Consider the following 22,769-nt stretch of genomic DNA (forward strand, 5'->3'; position numbering starts at 1 on the left):
GAACATAAATACAAAAATAATTAAATGGGTGTGGGAAAAAATGTAGAGTACTGATCTTTGATTTCAACTTTTTCTAACCATTATACCTTGGTTTTCATCATATCCTTAAGCTTGAGAAGCTTCTCATGGAATTGGTTTACAGTAGTCAGCTCATCTATTTTCATATATTGTCCCTTGGATAAGTCTAACCATGGCTGGATGTTAGGATCATGGAGAACTCTGTTCCCACTTTTGCCAAAAGTAAAGCATCAAGCAATTCCTGAAATCGAGAGAGAAGTTATCGTTGCGTACCATATAGACACAACAAAATTTGTTCCAATCTTCAAAGCATTTAGCATTTAAACTTAAATATGTTAATAAAATTCCAAAGCAAGGCTACTAGTAAACATCATAAGGTCATTGTGTACAACTTACATGATGACCTCACATTTATTCCTAAGTATATAAATCAATAGTTTTAAAAGCAAGGAAATTATCAAAGAAACATATTACCAATATCACCAATTGCTTCCAGGCGATCAACATCTTGTACAACCTCAAACTCTATAGACAGTTCACCAACTCCATTCCTTGAAACCTCTTCTTTGAAACCCACAGGTGCAAGTTCAAAAGAGCACAAAATGTTTAGTTCACTACTTCATACATATACGATGAAATAGACAAGTTTATTGATTTAAATAGAAACTATTATCTACAACAGAGCAAATAAGAAAGAAAAAAAATGCTATAAACAGAGCAAATAAAGCATGATGACCATTTGTAAAATGACAGCATTAGAAAGGCTTACCCATGCCCTTAATAATATCCAAGATCTTAGTTTTCATCTCCTCCTCTAATCCTTCTGCCTCCAAAAATTTCTCAACAATTTTCTCCTCGGATCCCTACATGTCAAAGTGTGCTCAAAACCATTATAAAAATAAACAAGCCAAGTAAAATACCAATATAAATTGAACAATCATGACAGTGAGAGGAAAAAAGGTAAGTCATATAGCCTGGTAAACCAGAATGTAAAAATTTGAAAACAATAATCCAGAGATAAATTTGAGAGGAGGACCTGACCATACACTGAACACGAGCCTCCAAATATTGCATTTCATTCATCAGTTAAATAATGCACCTGTAGAAATAAAAGGCAAGAGTTAAATACTACTTGCAAAATTGATCAATAGCTTCATTATAAAAATGCAAGTTTTTAGCATAAAATTGATAGGTTTAATTTATAGGTTTAAGAGAAATTGATCTGTACCATAGGAAAACTAAATTACAATTGAAAACATGAGAATGTAGGTGTGATGCTTACAACATTGATCTATATAATTTATCCATCATTAAAACCATGTCTTAAAGAGTCTTTCTACATAAGACTTGTGTTAAGTGTTCCAAAATAAAGAAAGTATAACAATGATATACTTAGAACAGAAAAAAAAAAAAAAAACCAAATTAGCTAAAACCAGCCATTGTAAGATGGATTTAAAAATTTTTGATCATTTAAATTTGGGCAGCATGTCCCCATTTACCAAGACATTCTCAAATCATATAATGATTAGTATAATCCAAGAAGGACTGGAATCTCAAACCTTGTGAATTTTCCACTTTCACCATATTACTCAATAAACACCACAGATAAATTAGGTGAGACATCCTAGGTATGGAGAAGATTTAATCTACATATCAATTGTGACAAAGCCAGTGCTCAAAAGCAAACCCTAAACTAAAATTTTAAGAGTTGTTGTGTTGGGAATTGTGTCCTGAAAGTAAACGTAGTAGACATTGTTTTATGAAATAAATAAATAAATTGAATTTGTTATGCATATATTTTATGGACTATATTATTCTGTGATAATATTATGTAAATATCAGAAAATTTTCTAAGTTCATATATGTGATCTCAAACACGTATTGGTACGGGAGGATTGTGTTTGAGATAAATGAACTTGAATAGTTCGCAGTAAAATAAAGTTATAGAATATTTAGATTAATTACTGCAAGTACGGTCCACTAGTATTATGAATACAAGTGATCTAGATCCGGATCACTAGTGTAGTAGGACACTTTACTGGATGTACTTTATATATTAGAGAATATATAGAACTGGACCAGATATGTTTATTAATACTTAGTAAAATACCATTTTGAAGTTGTAAGGACCAATATTTTGTATATGACAAATTAGGTCCAGTCGCGTCTGGAATGGACTTTTGTTATGTCTGGAGTTTATTCGTTTTTAGTTAGAGTCCACGTCAGCATGTGTGTAAAGCATGGCTGTTAGTGAGTTACAGCTGTTAGTTGGTTCGGGATTATACCTAATTGCAGCCAAGGATATATATTGGGTTGGTTAATCAGTTATAACCAACTCTCTTTGTTCGAAAGATTCGACTGGGTGTTTTTGCTATGTTTTCTTTCTTTTTCTTCCATTGATTTTTGCAGGTGTTGGCAAGAAACTCCATTGAAGATGGTTGAAGGTTTCTGTGCAAGCACTGGAATCAAGCCATGATTGCTGAAGGAGTTCAACTGGGTCTTGATGCTATAGATTCGAAGGTTTTCGGATTTGAGATATTGTTGAAGGTAGTTCAACATTGAAGCAAGGGGATCTTGCATTTATAACCAAGGGATTTGGTTGTTTAGGGTAAAAAGCTTCACTGTATTTTGAGATAGTTTGTACAGTTTTTACATATTGATTCTTGAACTGGTTTATGTAAAATTACTTCTGAATATAGTGAGAGTTATTACCCTGGTTCAGGGAACCCAAGCACTAGTCGGCTGGAATGAGTTTTCAGTGCAGACGAAGCTTGTAATTTTGTGTGTTAACTCTTATGATTTTGTTGTTAATGTTCATGTATGTTTCAAGATACAACCTAGATGAATATTGTAAAACTGGAAAGATAGGCTAAAACTTAGGTTTTTCAACTGGTATCAGAGCCAGGTTGTTCTAATTGTTTTTTTTTCTTTCGATCCTCCTATCTTTTGTGTAATAAAATTGATTTTTGATTTGTCTTCGTGTAATTCGCAATTCTTGTTTTTGTTGGGTTCTCCAGTTAACACTGACCCCCTCTGAGTTCCGACTCTGGGAATATATTGTCTTTTGTTTTTGTTCAATTGTTTGTACATAATGGAGATGTTCAGAGAAGGAGGTTCCACATCTCGACCCCCAATGCTTGAAGGGGAAAATTATCCTTACTGGAAGACAAAAATGCGTGCATTCTTGAGAGCTGTTGATGAACGGGTGTGGATGGTTGTTGAAGATGGATGGAAGTGTCCAACCGTTGTTGAAGATGAGGTTGTTAAGCCTAAACAAATGAGTCTATGGACTACAGAAGAGATGGAAAGGGCCAATTTTAATTCAAAGGCTATGCATGCTCTCTTTAATGCAGTTTCTACAAATCAGCTGAAATTCATAGCCAATTGTGAAATTGCCAAAGAATCTTGGGAGAAACTGAGAATAAAAAAATGAAGGAACTGATGCTGTAAAGAAGTCCAGACTGAGGGATTTGGCAAAAGCATTTGAAAATCTGTCTATGGAGGAGGAAGAAACTGTAGCGGAATTCCATGCCAAATTGTGTGATATCTCAAATGAATCTTATGCACTTGGAAAGACTTACTCAAACGCAAAATTGGTTCGCAAGGTGCTTGGAGTTCTGCCTCGGAAGTTCATGTCAAAGGTTACCTCTAGAGAAGAAATGAGAATTGTCGAGGAATTTGATCTTGATGAGTTAATTGGGTCATTGCAGAACTATGAAATGAGTCTCACCCGGTGGAAGAAAGGCAAGAAGCAGAAAGATCCTGAAAAAGAAAAAGCTGATAATAGTCTTGCATTTGTGCATAAGGAGGAAAAGAAGTTGATCTCAGATGCATCTGAGGGTTTCACTGATGAGACTTTTGCGCTACTAACCAAGAATTATGTTAAATTCTTGAAGAGGAATTACAAGAAAAACTTTCCTGGAGGAAAAGAGAATGGTCCTAGAAGAAACTTTGGTGGAAACAATAAGCAAACTCAGCAGTTTGGTGACAAGAAAAACAGGGGAATACAGTGCCGAGAATGTGATGGTTTTGGAAATATTCAAGCTGAGTGTGCCAACACTCTTAAGAAGAAGAAAGCCTTAGCAGCTACATGGAGTGATAGTGATGAAGAAAAGAGCTCCACCTCAAGTGACAGGTCTGATGAAGAGAAACAGGTGGTGGCTTTTGTGGCAAAGAGTCATCAATCTATGTGTTCAGAGGAAGATGGAAACTCAAGCTCAACAGATGAGGACAACAATGGGAGACAGCATGCATATGAGGAGATGTTCGCTCAATGGGAGTATATGGCTAAACAAATCAAAAGTCTCACTAGTGCCAAACAACAACTTGAATTTGAGAAGGATGGGTTGGAGGACACTGTTAAAAAGCTCACAAAACAGCTTGATGAGAAGGACAGTGAGATTTACAAATTGACTGCAGATTTAATAAGGGTTAGACAATCTCTTGAGTTTATCCCTCCAGGAACTGCTGCAATTAACCACACCTTGCAGTTACAAAAACCATATGGAGATCAAACATCCATTGGGTACAAAATGCTTTACAAGAAAGGGGAAAAATTGGGAATTAATGATCCCTCTTCGTCCAAGAACAAGGAAGATAAGACTCGTGATGACTCAATGCACAATACTTTCAGTCCTGGTTTTCCAGATTCCACTAAACGGATCAGTGTCTCATCTGGACCCATTAAGTTGAAATTCGAAGGAAGGAAAACTATCCTGGATGGTCAGGTTCAAAAGGAGAGATTTGTTCCCATTTGTCATTTTTGTAACAAAAGAGGACATATTAGACCCAGATGCTACAAGTTGCAGGCGTATTTTTGGATGTGTGTGCTATGTCCTAAATGATCGAGAACATTTAGGAAAATTTGATCCAAGGAGTGATGAAGGAGTGTTTCTTGGGTATTCGCTTAACAGTCGTGCCTATCGTGTGTTCAACAAAAGAACTCGTTCAGTGGTTGAGTCCATCAATGTTCGATTTGATGACTTGGAAAACTCTGAAGAACCAGTGGCAGATGATGAAGCTCCAGTCTTAACTACACTTGTTCCAGTCACAGCTCGACAAAATCAAATGGTTCCTAACACTCCGTCTAGGTCACTTCATACTAAACCAACCGCGTCAGAGGAACAAGAAGCCGGTCCTAGCGGCTCACAGTGTGATGAGGAAGCTACCAGTGCTCTGCAAAAGGAGTCCCAACATGCAAAGCTTTATAAAAACGGACCCCCCTTCCTGGATTCAGAAGGCTCATCCCCCTAATGTTGTTATTGGAAATCCAAATGCTACCATGGTCACCAGAAGAAAATTACAAAATCTGATTGCCTTCGCCTGTTACTTATCTCAGATTGAGCCAAAAAGTGCCAAGGATGCTCTTTTAGATGAGTTCTGGCTTGCTGCTATGCAAGATGAGATGTTCCAATTCAAACAAAATGATGTGTGGATCTTAGTACCCCTACCTGAAGGAGCTAATGTTGTTGGAACTAAATTGATTTTCAAGAATAAATCAGATGAGTTTGGCACTGTCATAAGGAATAAGGCAAGGTTAGTTGCACAAGGTTACAATCAGGTGGAAGGAGTGGACTTTGAAGAAACCTTTGCCCCAGTTGCACAGTTGGAATCTATTCGGTTACTTCTTGCAATCGCATGCCATCTGAGAATCAAATTACATCAAATGGATGTAAAAAGTGCGTTTTTGAATGGTATTCTCCAAGAGGAAGTTTATGTGAAACAACCTCAAGGTTTTGAGGACCCTCAGTTCCCTGACCATGTTTTCCAATTGAAAAAGGCCCTATATGGGTTAAATCAATCTCCTCGCCCATGGTATAACAGATTTACTGCCTACCTTCTGTCAAATGGATTCACCCGTGGTAGTACAGATAATACTCTCTTTATCAGGTATCTAAATGATGGAATATTTGTTGCACGGATATATGTGGATGACATAATTTTTGGGTCAACTTGTGAGAGTCAGGTTACTAGGTTTATGGAACTTATGCAAAGTGAGTTTGAGATGAGTCTAATAGGAGATCTATCTTATTTTCTAGGACTTCAGATTAAGCAATCAGATTAGGGAATGTTTATTTCTCAGTCTAAGTATACCAAGTCCATGTTAGAAAAGTCTCATCTTACTGCTGTCAAACATATTTTTAAATATCTTGCAGGGACTATCGAATTTGGTTTATGGTATTCATGTGATACAAATATGTCCCTGGTAGTGTATAGTGATTCTGATTGGGCAAGATCTCTAGATGATAGGAAAAGTACTTCTGGGGGTTGTTTCTATATAGGGAACAATTTGGTCTCTTGGTTTAGCAAGAAACAACATTCTATTTCACTCTCCACTGCTGAAGCAGAGTACATTGTGGCTGGCAGCTGTTGTACTCAGCTCATCTGGCTCAATAAGATGCTCACTGATTATGGCTATCCCCAAAAGTCATTGACCCTCTTTTGTGATAGCACAAGCGCCATTAACATTTCAAAAAACCCAGTTCAACATTCAAGGACCAAACACATTGACATACGTTATCGTTTCATTAGAAACATGGTTGAGTCTAAATTGCTAACAATTTCTCATGTTTCCACTAATGCCTAGTTAGCAGATTTGTTTACAAAAGCTCTTGATGCTCAAAATTATGCTCATCTCCGAACCAGCATTGGTCTCTGCACCATCTGAGAGGTTTGGTGTTTCGTCTGGTCACATTTTTTATCATGCTTTACCAAATTTTTTTTTTTCCCCAAGTTTGTGTGAATTACTTGGTTCTTGGTCACTGCTTCTTAATCACACTATTTTTTCCAAGATTTAGAATTGAACCCTTATTTTCTCCAGCTCAAAAGGCTACCATTATTGGATGCAATGAGAAGAGCTTCCTTTGTACCATCATATGCCCTGAGGAGTTTGCTCCTCCTCTTGGTGTTTGATGAGCAAAATTAAAAGAAAGGAGACGGCTACATCTCTGATAATGAGTGAAAGCCAGTGCTAGGTATTTGGAAAACTCAGAGTGTTTGTTGTCAAAAGAGGATATATCAAATACAAATACATAAAAAAAAAAGTTTAATCCATGTTGAGCTTATCAGAGTTGTTGTTCATAAATCTCTACTGGCATTCAAGTGTGCATATTTTTTTTACATTGGCTGTTTAGATTCTATTCTTGTTTCATTTTTTTTAAAAAAAAATATGTCTTGTTTGGTCTTTCATATATTAGTGTGGGTTATTTTTTAATGGGCTTTGTCATTATTTTTACACGGTCAATTTCTTGTAGGGGCATTCATAAGGTCATTGTATAAATATACCATCATTTGAGCTTGTGTGAGTTGTGTTTACAGTGGTCCAATTGCAGAAACCCTAACCGAGTTCGGCATTATGAAGCAAAAAGACAATCGCCGTCGTTCCCGTCTTCGATCTTCTCCTTTCGTCGATGTGCCGGTCTCTCCTTCTCCGGAGGTGGCTATCTCATCTTCTATGGATGCATCTGTGCCATCTGCAGTCGCCACATCACCCAGTCGAGTTGTGTCCCCTGCTCTTGATCCTAGTGTGGCTATGGCTATTGTTCCGGTTCTGCCTACCGTCGCGGAGTCATCTCCATCTTCTCTGTCGTCGTCCCTTCTAGAGGTGGCGACTGCGTCTGTTCCTCTCATCAGTCCTTCGGTCAATGTACTCCATGCCCGTCCACCTTGTTATGTTGGTAAGTCACCTAAACGTGATACTCGTTCCTCGGTTGTGTCTGCGTCTTCCCCTGTTGCATCCTCTCCATTGCCGACCCCAAACACACCATCTATTCCTCCTCTTAAGTCGCCTGTTAAGCCGTCCTTAACCAGAACCCCCAAGACTCGGTCTGCCTCCAAACCCAACTCCAAACTCACACCCCCACCCAAACCCGCACCCCAACCCCACACCAAAACCCCAACCCAAACCTCAACCCCCACCAAAACCCCAACCCAAACCTCAACCCACACCCACCCCCAAACCCCATGCTCTTGTGCAGTCCAAAGGAAAAGCTAAAATGCATGAGTCCTCACCTCACAACAAACCATCGGCTCCAAAACGTAAGCCCAAGGACACTCAATTTGCACCCTCTCCTAAAAAGTCCAAGCTTACCTCTAGTTCTAAGGATTCTGTGTTGCTTGTTGATCCATCATCTATTCAATACTTTGTTGATGCTACCAAGGCCTCGCACTATCAGAGATGGTTTGCTGTGCGAGACTTGTGGCCTGAATATACTGTTGTTTTAGAAGATTTTCCTGAGTTAGTTGAACTTTTACAGTCTAGGCAATGGGTTAATACCGTGTCTAAATTGGTGTCTCCTCATCCCATTCTCATTAGGGAATTTTATGCTAATTTAGATAAGTCTGTTATCGATGGGAAAAATGAGGATTGTCTTACTGCATTTGTTCGGGGTAGTCGTATCAAATTTGCACCGTCCACTATATCTCGTGCACTAAAGGTTCCAAAAGTTCTTAAACCTGAATATAATAAGTCATACCGTCCAGATCAATCTACCATGGGTCATGTTTTAACTGGCCAGCCTGATTATGTGTGGGGGAATCATGAGATTCCTGTGACTAAATTGACTTCCTTCTATCGGGTTCTTCATCGTGTGGCCCTGTATAATTGGTTTCCCAATTCTCACCTTTCATCCATTACCCTTGAGATTGGGAAGCTTTTATATGATATGCATACAGGCATGTCTATTGATTTGGCTACTCTCATTTATGATCGCATTGTTGATGTCGCCTCCTCCACTGGTACTCGTAACAAGTTGCCCTTTCCGAGCCTGATTCAGCAGATTATTCAGCCTGCCAAACCACCGCTGACCACTCATGACTTCCAGGTTCCCAATCCTATTTTGTGTAAAGGATTTCTGGAAACTCTCAACAAGAAGGTCTCCTCCACTGCTCCTTCTTCGCAGCCATCTAAGCTCAAAGCTCCTATGTTTAAAGGTCTGTCGGATTCTAGTTGGCAAGTCCAGTTATATACTGAGTTCAAGGCATTTACTAAACGTTACAAGAAAGATCAAAAGCGGCAAAAGGCCTTTGAAGCATCAATGTACAAGCTTGTTCATGTGGTCAAGGCTCTGGTTGTTCAGTCTGAATATGGCTCTCAGTTATCGCCATCGATAGATGTTTCTTCTCCAGCATTTCATCGGGATTCACTACTACAAAAAAGGTTTTTTAGGACTAGCATTGCGAGTCCTAAAAAAGTTTTTAGGACTCGCGCCCCGCGAGTCCTCTATTTGAGAGCCTTAAAAACTAAGGTTTTTAGGACTCGAGTTGCGAGCCCTAAAAGAATGTTTGCGAGTCCTAAAAGATCTTACTGAGTGCCTTTAAGTAAGGTTTTTAGGACTCGCATTGCGAGTCCTAAAATAATGTTTTTAGGACTCGCGCTGCGAGTCCTAAAAAATGTCCGCGAGTCCTAAAAGATCTTGCTGAGTGCCTTTAAATAAGGTTTTTAGGACTCGCGTTGCGAGTCCTAAAATGATGCTTTTAGGACTCGCACTGCGAGTCTTAAAAAATGTCTGCGAGTCCTAAAAGATCTTGCTGAGTGCCTTTAAGTAAGGTTTTTAGGACTCGCGTTGCGAGTCCTAAAATGATGCTTTTAGGACTCGCACTGCGAGTCCTAAAAAATGTCCGCGAGTCCTAAAAGATCTTGTTGAGTGCCTTTAAGTAAGGTTTTTAGGACTCGCACTGCGAGTCCTAAAAAAATGTCTGCGAGTCCTAAAAGATCTTGCTGAGTGCCTTTAAGTAAGGTTTTTAGGACTCTCTTTGAGTGACCTTAAAAGTTATATTTTTAATTTTTAAAAAATTTATTTATTGTTATTTTAAATTAAAAATTATGATTTAAATGAAACATTTATATACAAATTAATCTAAAAATTTATAGATTAAAATAACAAAAATTATTAAAATTATAATCGTCTTGACCTTAAAAAATATATAACTAGATTTCCAAAGTAAATAATTAACCATTTAAACAAGAATCATTTACTCTAATAAAAATTACAAATATAATAAAACACTAAATTCATTGTCAAACAACATATATTTCTTCTTCTTGTCCTTGTACTCACCCTCGTCACTGCCTTTCCAAAGTAATGATTGGCTGCCATGAATTTCTTTCTAAAATCATCCCTGAAACATGAAAAATCACATTATAATACACCGAACATGAAAAATTATAACTAGATTTTTATTGTAGTGTACATAAATAAGTTTATTCACAATTGCTACAATTTTTATTTTGATTTAAAAAATATATCCCTTTGAGTGTCCAAAATGTATTAAAATAAATTTGAAAAGAAAATACTAAAAAAACACCCAAAAAAATTTTGGACCCTATACTGCCATATTAAATACAGAATAAGTTAATATATCAAGCATAACATTTAGACTTTAATGGGAATATGTCAAATATCAAGCATTTGAATCAATATAATAATAAAAATTTCAATGGAGGCATAAACCTTTACTTAAGATGCATGATATCATGTGAAAAGCAAGTACTCTTTGGATTCCAACGTTGGAAAAAGAAATAGATCTTTGATGTGTGTATGATTACACAGGAAAAAAACTATTGTTTGGTACTGTCCTAAGCATTTTTAGACTAGGCTTCATTTCATTCTACTCTAGCTTGTATCCAAATTATTAGATTCATATTCAACAGATGTGTTCAATTTTTCTGCAGACTGATTTTAATTTTAGCGACAAGTATGATAGGCTTAAATTGATATCAAACAATAGGAGAATTTTAAAAGAGTTGTGAGTTATGAATTTTCAAATTTTGATAAAAAATTATGAGAATTTACCATAGTTTCTGGATAGCCAACTTTGAGTATCCGTTTTACCAAGTAAAAATGCCTAAAATGATTTTATTTTTGGTGTGAGTGTTTTTTACACAGCCTATTATGGTCCTAAAAAATTTTGGACCAGATTAATAAACCAAATAGATTTTATAAAGTCTCAAAATTTGTTAAAAAGATTGACCTATTCCTAGACAGCCTTAAAGTAAGATTTTTGAAAATAAATGTCACTAAGTAAAAATAATTATTTTTGTGTAAAATTTTACAAGAAACTGCTTGATATAGCCAAGGTTAATTCTGTGAAGTTTGAGAATTTTTGGAGATGTAGTTTTCCAATTATAATTTTCAAACTAATCCAGTTATAACTTAGGACTTATAAAGTTTATACTTAGAGAAACATATGAGGACTTTTCTAAGTATTTAACTAAGAAAGCTACAAATTTATATTGGTAATGGTAAAATTTACTTTAGCACACCAAATGATTATTAAGATTAATTAGATATTAAAGGGGTAATATTTTAGTAACTCACTGTTTTATTTAAGAGAAAATTTAAAAAAGGTCCAATACTATGGAAAACTTGATTGATTCCCATAGTATTGCTACAGACTATGGAAAACTTGATTGATTCTAATTTGCTATCTTGAGAACTAAAGAAAGCATAAAGAGATGATAAATTGTGTAGCTGGGTTTATAGCTATATGATCTAAAATAGCATGATTATGTAGTTTTAATATAATAACTGTAATCATAAAGATTTAAATATGATCTAATGCTTTAATATAGTTGTATGTAGTTGTCTAGTGGATTAATTAGAGAAAATATTATCAAAGAAAGTTAACTATAGTTATTTACTTCTAATTGTTTCTGTATAATCTTTCTAATTTCAGAAAACTAAGGATGGGACTTGAGAAGCTAGCTTGTAAGTTATGATTAAACGAGTTTCAAGTATGGTTCATAGTCTCTCTCTTTGTTTCTTCTTGGCTGGTTGTTTATCGAATACATTTTAGCACCCCCTACTGTTTAAAAGGTTCACTTTCATGAAGAATAATAATAGTAGGTTATTTTTTTAGCTTCAGTTATTTTCATGAAGAATGGTTGCCATTGGTATATTTGTTAGCTTCAGTTATTAACTTAAGATGATTGATTTGTTTCTAACGTTTTTTTTATGGATCTTATGGACCCTTTAATGATCTTTTAAGCATGTAAAAGATTTCAGTTTGAGTAACAATACAGAGTTTTTGTAGGCTAAATTGTTGGTTGAATCAAATTATTTGTGAAGAAATGTCTATGGTATTGTATTCCACTTGTCTAATCAAGCTTCAGACCTTAACCGTTGCATGCCATTCCAAACAAAAAAACAAGGCAATCTAGTGTGTTTGACATATATTCTTGCTCTGTCAATTGGTGATGACACTATTTAAATATTCCCTTTAAACTTGTTTGGGAATACATTGGCTGGTGTGTGTTTGATTGACTGTACTGCGATTATTAGTTATTACAGTTTATATGATTTTTGATAATGAACAACATAATTATTTGCATATTTGTTATGGTTGGTAAGGCACTGCTGTTTTGGCAGGACGTCATATATTTTCTTTCTTTCTATTTTTTTTTGGGAAATAAACAGGAGTTGGTTGTTCTAAAATTTGTTTTCTTTGGAATATAATACAGTATATGCTTGTATTCTTATGCAGAGATCTTTCAGGCATGACAGAATCATGGAAGGTCTTAATGTTACTGAAGAAATGTTGAACCCTAACTCAGTGGCGAGGCAGATAAGCGACCAAATTTCGCTTGCAAAAGCTTTTGTTGTGATCCATAAACTCTGTATTCCTTATTGCTCAAATGGTTTTGATTGTTCTAGTGCTGATATTTTTAATTGTATGTTATAGCAGTTGCTTGATTTTCTAGTACCATGATTCTTAGTCCCACTAAAGATTTATTGGTCTAAATCTATTACTAATTTCTAGTACTTTAGTTTCATTAAGCTTTCAAGAGATTCTAGTGTTGTTTTTAATTTAATAATCAGATTCTAAAATGGTAGCCACTAACTAATTGGGTTTGGATCAAAGACAAGATTTTAGCTTGGGTTGTGGCAATTAAATCTAATCTATACATATGGAAATAATGAAAACAATATGACTAAATGAAAAATTTAATCTATACATATAATGAAAAATCTAATCTATACATATAAAAGAATACCTAACCATCTATCAATACCAAGCCAAAAAATTCAAACAACACACAATAAGTTTTCTTCCTTATATCACCGCAACACACAAACAAATTTTCCAAAACCTACTTCTCTAATACACACAAGTTTTCAACCTTCCGTTATCACCGCAGCACACAATTTTAATCTCAGAACCTACTTCTCTATGGATGAATATTTAAGATATTCAAACTCCTCTAACATTTTAAAGATATTAATAATAAGAGTTAAAAGAACAAATTTCGTACCTCTTGCAAATTACCTTTGCAATGCTCCTTGCCAATTCGATCCCCAACCTGAAGAATATAATCAATACTTAAAAGATTAATACAAAATTAAAATTTGTCAATAGATATTAAACAAGCATGTATGATAAACTAACAAACTAAACAACATGGCAAGCTAGCTCAAAAAACCAAAAATAAAAGTTGGAATATCAAATAAATGTAACAACAGTGGTTTTATCTTATATTATTTCTTTATTAATCCTTCTTTTAAAAAAGAAACCTTGTGGTTTTCCATGTTTGTTCATATGTAACTTTGATCATTGTTATGAAAATTAACTAGATGAGTAATTTGTCCATGTTGGGACTATTTTATTAGTATTCAAGTTTTATCATTGTGGTTTTACCTGCGAGAATCCAAGTTTAATGAGGAAATTAGGCTCTGCAACATTTCATGGGAGTGTTATTACTGCTACCAATAAGCCTTAGAAAAAACTGATTAGCAGATGTATTAATAACTCGCATACCATTGAGAATCTTATGTTTTGACCCCCTGCATTTTTTTATTATTTGAACTCACCCACTTCGTCAAAGTTGATATTGATACCAAAATCTTAAAATAAACTTTAGCAAAGTAGACTCAACATACATATCAGCATATTTAGTCTCACACAAGCACGTTTTTACAGATGTGATTTCTCTTTTACTTTGCAAAAGATTTATATCCATTTTTTATTGTTTTTGAGACGAGTTTTACAATCATTATCAAAATTATGGAACTTTATAATTAACAATGACAGAGAACTTTTAGTAGAACAACCAAACACCGATATAAGCACAGGAAAAAGAAGAGTTGTATTCTCATTTATACATGGAAATGAAATGAAACATCAATGATATGAGCCATTCTTGGTTCAGTGACTTCAGTATGAAACAGTATACTAAATGCAGGTTTCCTACTGTATTAATTTACATGTACTTTAGCTAAACAATAAATTTATTATGTTAAAAAAAATTAAATAAGGCACTCATGAAACAATAATAAAGGAAAATTCAAACACTGCATGGATGGATTGGTATCACACACCTAAATCCAAAAAAGAAAGACTTTTCGACGTTTTAAATTAATAAGTAAAACCCCATAAAGTTGATTTGATTAATTTTGAAAAATCCATGTTTAACTGTAAATGACACCAAATTCAAAATCAATGTACATTTTACCCAAAAATAATGACAGTATATCTCACAGTGCTAAATGGCTATAGTGCAGTACTATAGGAAATGTGATCTTCTACTGTGTATAAGTATAATTATTCTTAATACAAGTATTAAGAACTTTACTGAACCATGTTTATCATGGAAAACATATAGCTGTCTTTACTGACTAAATCAACCATGGAAAAGTTACATCAGAACCTCAAAATACTATATTAAATACTTCAAAGACAACCATTGTCGGTGAAATTTGATTAAGAGAACTCTCAAACTAGTAGTAGAGAGAAGAAGGTACCTGTTGTTGTATCTTCAATCTCTCCTTCCCAATTTATTATTGATACTTTAACAATTTAGCATTGAGAACCAAAGACACAATAACTAACATAAAACACTACCAAATTAAGTATTTAAAAAAAAAAAATACCCATTTGGAGACTTAATTCACCTCTAAACCAAAAACTGTGAAACTAGAAAACTAAAAACATTCACATATTATTGAAGATTAGAACACGCAGAGTAGATATTCAATATATTTATATTAAATGCATTAACATATACTTCATTGAGAATTGTAAGGAACCTCAAACAAACTCAAAAGACTATAAAAGATGAAACTCCTATCGTTATATTGGCTACCTAAAAGACTATTATAAATAGACATCCTTGCATGGGTCTACTCAATCATCATTCAATCAATGGCCAGCAAAATACTTTCAATCATCATTCAATCAATGACCACTCCTTCCATTTGTCCCTTCTACTCAATTCTAAGGCCCTCACATGAAAATTGTTCAAAGCATAACCAGCAATGATTTTGCTATTACAAAAAAAAAAAAATGAACCTAACATCTTATACCATGTTTTCCTAAATCTCATTAGAGCATTATTACAAACATATGGTGGGCAGAGGCCAAAAATCTCTCAACTATAACGTGAATCATTTACCTTTACAACAAGCCAAGAAAAATTAACCAAAGATTAATGTACATAAGCTGCCAAATCATTAGAACAAGAGCAAAACTTATACTAAAAATACAAAAAAAAAAAAAAAGACTCTAAAAGAAATGAGGTAATTGACTATTAAGCTAAACTAAGCTATATTGAAATTGAGAGTAATGAAATTCTCATGGAAAATAAATCAACCAATATAAGCTGGAAAATCATTCATAGAAGAAATTCAAAGATTCTTTCTCAGATTTGAATCTTTTTTCTAGGGCACAAAAAGAGAGAGATAAGAGAAAGATATGGATAAACCTTGATTGAGTGAAATGCTCAAGAGAATGGAGATGTTGAGGCTGAGATTAGTGTAAAACCATTGGAGCCAAAGCACTTCGTAGGGAAGAACTCCATTGTTGCTCTCTCCTTTGCTCTTTGTTTGTTTTCTGAGAATTTTGAAAACACACTTAAGTTGTTTTCTGAATTTTCTATTTTTTATAACTCAGTTTTTAAAAGTTGTTCATAGAAAACAAAGCCAAACACTACTACTTGTTCTCTGAAAACATTTTTTTATTTTTTAGAACAGAAAACTGTTTTTAAGTTATGAAGCCAAAGAGGCTCTATGAAACTATCAACTTTCATAACCCCAATGCAAAATATATTTTCCATCATCTAAGTTCTTATCTCTGCTTGATCAGTCCCAAATGAACAAACAAACAAACAATTCCATAAAAGGGGGAGACAGAGAACTGACATAGAAGAAACCCAGTTCAGAATAACTTAAAGTCAAAATTCATCAACTTAAAGTCTAAAACTCACTGAAAACTGCCATAATTTGACAAATGAACAAATTAATAAGAAAATAAAACTGCCAAAATTTTCATCACCATCAATCAAAACCGAAAAAAAGATACCTAAAAATACTGAGAGAGAGAAAAAAAACCATTTAAACTATCAATCAAAATACGAAGAAATGAATCCAAAACAGAACAATAGCTTGAACAATCTCAGGTATCCATAAACAAATGAATAGAAATTCAACATAATATTAAAAAAAAACTGTTGCCGAGACCATATGCAACAGTACCGCCGCCGAGACCCTCTGCTACAGTTGTCGGAGCCGAGAGAACCTAGGAGTCGTGCGTGCCTTCTTCTCCGCCTTCGTATGCCTGCAACAGGAACCCACGTCGACGACAACACACCAGTCGACTTCACCGTCTGCAGCAGGATCCTTTGTGGTACGCGCGCCTGCCGTGGAGATCGTCGATGCCATCGCTGCCTTGCTACTGTCGCCCCTGGTTTCAAACCCAGCAGCCGAGACCCTATTCTCTTCTTTGTGTGCTGAAAAATTTCTATGTGGATCCCTAAGTAAAAATCCCCAATTTTAAAAATATTTTAGTGTATTTATCAAATTTTAGTTAATAGTTAAAAATTTTTAAGGCTCACTTTGGGAGTCCTTAATATTTTTTTAGGACACTCAAAGTGAGTCCTTAAAAGTTATCACTCTTAAATATTTTATTCATGTTTTTTAGGATTCCCACATGTTTTTAAGACTCTTATTGCGAGTCCTAAAATGTGATTTTTAAGAACTCTCAATGAGAGTCCTGAAAACTCCATAGACATTTTTTAGGACTTACATTTAGGTGCGTGTCCTAAAAAAGTGTATCGTAAAGTATATTTTGTAGTAGTGATTCCTTCGGTGAATCTTCTGTGCCTCCTGAGTCTTCTATTCCTATTCAGGGGGAGTCCACTACTCTTGCTCCAGTTGCATCTCATGTGCCCCCAATCTCATCTATAGTGCCTCCTGCTGACACAGTGTTAGACCCATCCGTTGCACCTACGCTTTCTGATGCCTCTCCTAAGGCTCCTGATTCGACTGCACCTCTCCAGGAGGAGCAATCAGCTGGCGCTATCAATTGATTGTGCTAGAAGATTATGCTTAATGAAGGGGGAGATGAACTTCTATTACTTCTCTTGTCGCTTTGATCATGTGTTACTCTTTGTTATTTTGATCGCTTAGTACTCTGTTTACTGCTTTCACATACTCTTTTATATTTTGTTCGTATTTTGGCTGTTTAAGACTTTGTTTACTGTTTGACCAGACTATTATTGGTTGCATAGTTAATCTTTTGATTTACATTTTTTTTGTCATTGACCATAATTTGTCAAGGGGGAGATTGTAAGGACCAATATTTTGTATATGACAAATTAGGTCCAGTCGCGTCTGGAATGGACTTTTGTTATGTCTGGAGTTTAGTCATTTTTAGTTAGAGTCCACGTCAGCATGTGTGTAAAGCATGGCTGTTAGTGAGTTATAGATGTTAGTTGGTTCGGGATTATACCTAATTGCAGCCAAGGATATATATTGGGCTGGTTAATCAGTTATAACCAACTCTCTTTGTTCGAAAGATTTGATTGGGTGTTTTTGCTCTGTTTTCTTTCTTTTTCTTCCATTGATTTTTGCAGGTGTTGGCAAGAAACTCCATTGAAGATGGTTGAAGGTTTCTTTGCAAGCACTGGAATCAAGCCGTGATTGCTGAAGGAGTTCAGCTGGGTCTTGATGCTATAGATCCGAAGGTTTTCGGATTTGAGATATTGTTGAAGGGAGTTCAACATTGAAGCAAGGGGATCTTGCATTTATAACCAAGGGATTTGGTTGTTTAGGGTAAAAAGCTTCACTGTATTTTGAGATAGTTTGTACAGTTTTTACATATTGATTCTTGAACTGGTTTATGTAAAATTACTTCTGAATATAGTGAGAGTTGTTACCCTGGTTCAGGGAACCCAAGCACTAGTCGGCTGGAATGAGTTTTTAGTGCAGACGAAGCTTGTAATTTTGTGTGTCAACTCTTATGATTGTGTTGTTAATGTCATGTATGTTTCAAGATACAACCTAGATGAATATTGTAAAACTGGAAAGATAGGCTAAAACTTAGGTTTTTCAGAAGTATTAATTAAATATATCAACTGATGATCATATACAAATAGATCTTATTCCTGAAGTTACTATGAACTCCTCTTTATGTTATATGAGTTCTTTGATTTACTCGTTAGGGTCTGTCAGAATGATCAGACTAGAAACTTTTATTTTGGGAACTCATTAATGTAAATGGTTGGGGACATAGTATACAGATATGGAATCTATGCCTTCTCACAAGAGATTGAATAATGGTTCTCTTAAGGGTTGACTTTTGGGACTGAAAGGTTATTGAACTCAAATTCATAATTTAGTTATGAATTAACTTTCACTAGTAAAGTCAATGGTACTTAAGGAAACAAGAGATAATTAAAAGGGTAAAATGGTAATTTTATTCCAGATTAATTTTGAACCATTATTAGAGGGTTAATTTGTATGCAATGATATAAATGGACGATTTATCATTATAAAGTACTCAGTAAATGAAATGTCTATAATTACAAGAGTGCAGTCTTATATTTATAGTGGAGTAATCATGAGATTAATAAATTAAGATTATTTAATTAAAGAGTTTAATTAATAATCTCAAATTTATTGTGGCTTGGAATTATAGGTTCATAGGTCCCCACAACGGCTCTATCAACACGATTCAAGGTCAGAGTTGATATAAAGGAAAAAATAGTTGAAAGACATATTTAAGAAGAAATTTGTTCTTCGGACCAAATATGCAATTATATGATAATAGTGATTAATTAATTAATTACAAATTAGTTGTGATTAACAAAATTAATTAATATTTAATTATTGTATAATTTTCAAAATTATATTAAATAATTAAATTAATTTCCAAATCAAATAAAATAATTAATTAATTATAATTTTCAAAATTATAATAAAATAAATATCTAATTTTTTGAAATTATATTGGTTTTACTTAAATGGTAGAATTAATTAAATATCTTTATTTTAGTGGGAGATAATAATCTGATAAGTTCAAATTGGATTTGAATTTAAAAGATTGATATTTATTAAAATAATTAATTATATTTGATAATTATTTAAAAAGATATTTAATTTAAATTTGAATTAGATATCAAGTTGTTAGATTTTTATCTAACAAAGAAGTTTGAATAAATAATTAAATAAAAATAGAAAAATCAAATATCCCTAAAAATTAGGGTGGTACACGACCACACACAGTGTGGCGTGTACTGCATATTTTCAGGGACAAATTTTTCAATTTTATTTATTTAATGTAACGACCCAACTATCTATGAGACTTAGGTCATTAAGCCTACTAGACATAACTACAACATTGAAGAAACATACATAAGAAAATTCATAACTTTATTGAAAACTTTAAAAATAATATGTGTAATACATAAATGAGCTCATTGTTTTAAAATAAAATATAACTTTAAATAAAATTGTTTACAAAACTAGATGTGGAAAAATACATAAAAATGTAATTTAAAGAGACTAAAAAAACATTGTCCTCGAATCGACACGCATCCCATCCACTCTATTCACCTCCATACACATACCAAGCTTCCATAAATCCTTCCGCCTCTACATCTATTTTCATGCATTACACTAAAAGAAAATGAGTGAGCCTAATGCCCAGCAAAGAAAAAAACTAACAATATAAACATACACATCGTATCATAACATATACTATAAACATATCATAACATATACTATAAACATATTATAACATATTCCATATAAGACTATACTAATAATGGCCATTATGACATGTGATAAACCATCTACGTCCCCTGTCTAATATTTGAGGCATGTTAGATCACATATAGTGTATGATAACCCATCTACGTCCCCTGTCTAATATTTGAGGTAGGGTAAATCATAACATAACATATTAAAACATAAACTTATCATAACATATTATACATAACATAACATAAAAGCATAACATATCATACAAACATACAAGATCTAGCCTGTTTTCCTTACCAAAACTGGGATATGAGAACAAATGCGGGGCTTGGAATACTCCTAAAACCAGCAATAGAACAGTGAGTATTTCTAAAGGAAAGAGATAACAAGAATAGAACTAAACCACCAAGGGAAAACTTACTGAAGAGACACCTTAAGTTCAAAGAACTTAAAAACCTAACCACAAAACCATAACAAAAGTTAGAACCTAAATGAAAACTAAAGAGACTAAGGAATCAAACAGAATTGAACTTAAGAATAAGGGTACCTTTGTTGACCTTATAGATTGGCCTAACTCCAATACCGAACTACTCTAATCCTTACTTCCCAAGTGTTTGATAAAGCTTAAGAATGATAAAGCTTTTTTTCTTTCCCACCCAAGTGTATCACTCTTATGGTCTCACTAGCACCTTGGAGTCTGATCATAGCTGAAGAGTAAGTGAAAGGGCTGAGTACTAGGTCCCATTTATAGAGGTAAGGAGTGAAATTGACCCCATTTTGATTTGAATAAAAATAATGAATTTAATTGAAGATAATTGATTTTTCGTCAATCAGAGGCTGAAGACTCGGTCAAAACTAACAGAGGTAGGTCTAAGGAGTCAAAGGTGGTTTTTAAAAAATAAAAAATAAATAAATATGGGTGATATATCACCCCTATGTGGCGATATATCGGATGTACCCTAAATCCGAGCTTCCGTTCGTACGATCGTGCAACACCAACGTGTTTTCCGTATTCAGCGTCAGGCAATATATCGACTCTAGTGCTGCGATATATCGCATACGTGATTATTTTAAACGCGTAATTGAACTTTTCGGCATAATTAAGGTTGGATAACTACTTTGACTGAGTCAAATTATGACCCTAACAGATTCTGGTGAAGACTAAGTCTTATATTCCCTTATTTTATCATTAAAATAATAATTCCTTAATAATCATGCATATAACAAGTGTCATAATCCTATTGGCTCTATCTAAACCTTAGGAATAACCATGCTCATGACAAGTATCATATTCTTATTGGCTCTATCTAAACCTTAGGTTATAATAATTATCTTATTTATAACCAGCAATATTAATCAAACCTTAAGTTATAATTAATATTCTTAAACTATAGGTTAAACTTATAAAATCCATAAATATTGCTAGGAGTTTCCAACTAAGTCCCGGTTTGAACCAAAATCCACGAAATCTATAATACTACAACTACTACTAGCTAGCTAACTAAGTAAATGTAACGACCCAAATTTGCTAATAAGGCTTTGGGCCTTGATTAGTGTGCCTGGAGGGCAATAGGTGAATTATTGCTATAATATGTGAATTTTATGTAAATATGTGATAGAGATGCATGTTTAGTTGAATTAAATATGCATGTGGGCTCCGTTTGGATATTAGGGGTAAGTTTGTAATTTTAGCTCATTGAGGGCATAAATGTGATATGTTTGTGATATATCTGTATAGCACGATCCGAGACAGTCCTAGGAAGCAGTTAGCCAGAAAGTCACAACGAAGTTGAATATCTGACTCGGGGTGAGTTGAGGGGTATTTCGGGTATTAGATGTCTTATGGGGTTATCGAGTTATGGAAATAAATATTTGGAGATATGTTTGAGGTTAGAATGTCTAGAAGGGAATATTGGGGAGATTTACCATTTTGACCTCGGGAACGTTTTTGGCACCCCGAGCCTTGAGGTAACCTTAAAATTTAAGTTAAATAAAACAAAGCCTAAGAAGTTTTTAGAAACTCAGAAACTGGCTCTTTCTCCCTCTCTTGAAGTTGTCTTCTCTTCACTCTCTTTATCTTTCTCTAAGGCATATCAAGGGAATTTTGGTGAAGCTAACTAGAAGCTAAGGAAATTGGACTGGTAGTCTTGAGGAATTAAAGCTTGGAACCTAAAGGATCAACATAGAGGCGTAGTTTAGCAAAGGTAAGCAAAAATCTTGGTAGTTTGTACTGATTAGCTGCAGGTATATTCTCAGGGTTTGCATGTTAGCTAAAATTAGATTGTTCTTGATTGCTTGGCTGAATTTTGGGACTAGTCTCTGTTAGGTTTTGATGCTGAGATTGTGTTAGAACCTTTGTGATAATTAGTTTAGATTGTAGGCTTGATTTTGGGGATAATTGGACTGGTTTTTGAGGTGAAAATGGTAATTTTTTCTGAGTTCGAGGGGTTGGGCCGCGGATCTGTTCTTGCGGAGCTGCAGCCCCTTAGAACTTGGGGCGTTTGGAATTGGAGGCGCGCCACGGCGCCCTTCATGAAGGGCCGCGGCGCGTGTGGGCTATTTTGAGGCAGGGCCTCAGGTTGAGCTAGGGGTCGAGGCATGAGTCCCTCAAGCCGCGGAGCTTAAAGCATTTTTGGATTCTAGAGGGGTTTTAGGCTCGGGAATTCAATAGTTAAGGCTCGGGATGGATTTTATCACCCGGATTGATAGAATTCAAGGTCCCGGAGATTGGAATTATGGCTCGAAGTTATTTAACGGATTAGAACTTAATGAGTGAAT

Source organism: Humulus lupulus, chromosome 3 (assembly GCF_963169125.1).
Source record: "Humulus lupulus chromosome 3, drHumLupu1.1, whole genome shotgun sequence".
In the NCBI taxonomy this organism is placed as follows: Eukaryota; Viridiplantae; Streptophyta; class Magnoliopsida; order Rosales; family Cannabaceae; genus Humulus; species Humulus lupulus.